This window comes from Arachis ipaensis, chromosome B02 (assembly GCF_000816755.2).
Source record: "Arachis ipaensis cultivar K30076 chromosome B02, Araip1.1, whole genome shotgun sequence".
Lineage (NCBI taxonomy): Eukaryota > Viridiplantae > Streptophyta > Magnoliopsida > Fabales > Fabaceae > Arachis > Arachis ipaensis.
Window position 1 is genome coordinate 15,070,529 of NC_029786.2, and position 2,880 is coordinate 15,073,408.

The following is a 2,880-nucleotide window of genomic DNA, read 5'->3' on the forward strand; positions in this document are numbered from 1 at the left end:
GTATAATTAAGATAAATTAAAATCAGTTAACATCATTTATATTTATATAGCATATCTGTATATTTATTATAAAATTTTATATTTATATTATTTTGATTCTTCTAATATCTATATATATCCTTGTACATTATATCTTTGATTATATACTAAATAATACACAAAAATTTTCTTGAGATTATTTTTATTTCTAATATGGTATTAGGAGCATAAGTTTTTTTTTCTCTATGAAAAATAGTTCATAGCCCTTTTATTTTTTCTTCCGACAGTGTTCTTTGTTCTTGATTTTCGATCATTTCCGACGCCTTGGTTTGTCACCGCCCTTACTACTCTTTTCGTCTCGTTGTCACGAGTTCAACGAGTCCAAAAACGTCGCCAGCAACCACCGGACGTGTCTTCACGCGCCGCTTGAAGCTCGCTGTTCGCTTCAGGTTCTTCCTTCCTCCAGACGCCTTTAGCACTGTTGGATCCATGCCCAAGATCAATGACCCAGTAACGTCCCACGTGTCACACAACGACGCTACACACGGACCCGTTTTCAACCTGCATCCCTCCAAGCCCAACCCGACCCGTCTCCTGACCCGTGTGCCACATCCTCGTTGCGTCAGCATTGACGTGTTTTCCTTCTCCTCTCACGCGTCGCCACGTGTCCTTCTCTGCTAATGTGGCTGCTGACGTGGCAGATAGTGGGACCTTTTCTTAGGTTTTTTTGGTGAGCTCTTTTTGATTTTATTCTCTGTTTTTCGATTTTTGCCCCGATTTTGTAGTTTTTTCTCCTTTTTGTCTTTGTTTCTGCTATTATGGAAAAATCAGATATTTTTCAGCTTTTTTCTGTTGTCCTTAATGGTTCCAACTATGCTCATTGGGTTAAAGTTATGAGAGGATTTCTTGAAGGGCGAAAATTATGGCGCTATGTGACTGATGATGTTGTTTGTCCTGTTAAGCCAACTGTGACTAAAAAATCGAAAGATGGGACCTCCAAATCTAAGGAGGATATTGAGAAAGACTTTGTGGAGAAATTGAAAGATTGAGATAGTAAAAATCATCAGATTATCACTCGGTTTCGCAACACTTCTACTCCAAGCATTCATTTACAGTTTGGGTATTTTAAAACTATTAAAGAGGTATGCGTCATTTGGCAAAACAATTTACTATTTTTTATCTCTCCTATCAGTACCAACTGCTAAAGAAGCTTCATAGCGTTAAGTAAGAATATGGACAAGCAGTTTTGATTTTCTTGCTCATATGAAAATTATTTGGGATCAATTGACCTTTTGTAAGCCTGTTCTTAAAGATTCTACTGATGCTAAGGCATATGAAGAGTATGGTATTGATTATGAAGAGACTTTTGCTCCTTTTGCTCGTGTCACATCTGTTTGTGCTCTCCTTGCCATTGCTGTGGTCAAAAAATGGTCTCTCAGTCAGATGGATGTGAAGATTGTATTTCTTAGTGGGGATTTAAAAAAGAAGGTCTATATGAAACTACCCCTAGGATATCCTTGTCCTTCAAAAAAAGTCTGTCTCCTTCGTAAGACACTTTATGGTCTTAAGCAAGCTCCACGTGAATAGTTTGCAAAGTTCAGCACCACTATATGCAATCTCGGTTTCACTTGCATCCCTCATGAGAATGCTCTCTTTATTCGTAAAAGTGAATGTAGAGTTATTCTTCTACTTTTGTATGTTGATGACATGGTCATTACTGGAGATAATGTTGATGGTATCTCTGATCTTAAAGCATCTCTTCACCACACTTTTGATATAAAAGATCTTGGTTTTTTCAGTTATTTTCTTGGCCTAAAAGTCATATCCATAGATGACGATATCTATCTCTCTCAAGTTAAATATGCTTCGGAACTTCTTTCTCCAGTTGGAATTACAGATAGTCACACTGAGCCTACTCCTCTTGAGCCTAATATTCGGTTTACTCTTATGGATGACACTGTTTTGGATAATCTACTCTTTATCGACAGTTAGTTGGAGGTCTTGTCTACTTGAATGTCACACGACAAGACATCGCCTATCCAATTCATATTCTTAGCCAGTACTTGTCAACTCCTCGTACTACTCACTATGTGGCAGTTCTTCGCATTCTTCGCTACATCAAATACACTCTTTTTCATGGCCTTCATTTTTTTGCCCATTCAACTTTCACCCTTCAGGCGTGCTTAGATACTGATTGAGCTGACGATTTCACTGATCGTCGTTCTACTATTGATTATTGTTTATTTCTTGGTGACTCTCTCATTTCCTGGCGAGTCAAGAAGCAAACGTTCACTGCTCGATCAAGCACAGAAGTTGAATATTGTGCTCTTGTTGACACTACTGCTAAGGTTGTCTCGATTCGTTGGTTTTTTGAAGACTTAGGTGCTCCTCGATCAGTCGTCCCCAACTGATGTTTTTTGGGACAACCACAATGCTATTCAGATTGTCTATAATGATGTTTTTTTATTACCACACCAAACACATTGAGATTGATTGTCATTTTGTCTGAAAACGTCTCTTTATTAATGTTGTTCGTCTTATAGTTGTTGGAACTCTAGATCAGACTGTTGATATTTTCATGAAGACTCATCATCTTATTCATTTTCGGGCTCTAGTATTCAAACTCAAAATGGTATTCTTAACTTCCATTTGAGTTTGAAGAAGGATGTTAGAGTATAATTAGGATTAATTAAGATAAGTTAGCATCATTTATATTTATATAGCATATTTGTATATTTATTATAAAATTTTATATTTTTATTACTTTGATTTTTTTTAGTATCTATATATATTCTTATACATTATTGTATTTTTGATTATATACTAAAAAATACACAAAAACACTTTTTTTTTTATATTACTCTATTGTTTCTAACTGTTCTAAACTGAATTATTTAGTAC

General features: G+C 35.9%; 1 long non-coding RNA gene across 1 annotated transcript in view; it reads right to left on the reverse strand.

The window, feature by feature from the left end:
- The window catches only part of LOC110268737, a 23,015-nt gene that overhangs the window by 11,380 nt on the left and 8,755 nt on the right, over positions 1-2,880 (reverse strand). Inside the window, exon 2 of the long non-coding RNA XR_002357154.1 lies at positions 316-319. This is a non-coding gene — a long non-coding RNA (uncharacterized LOC110268737). The remainder of the gene's footprint in view (positions 1-315; positions 320-2,880) is intronic.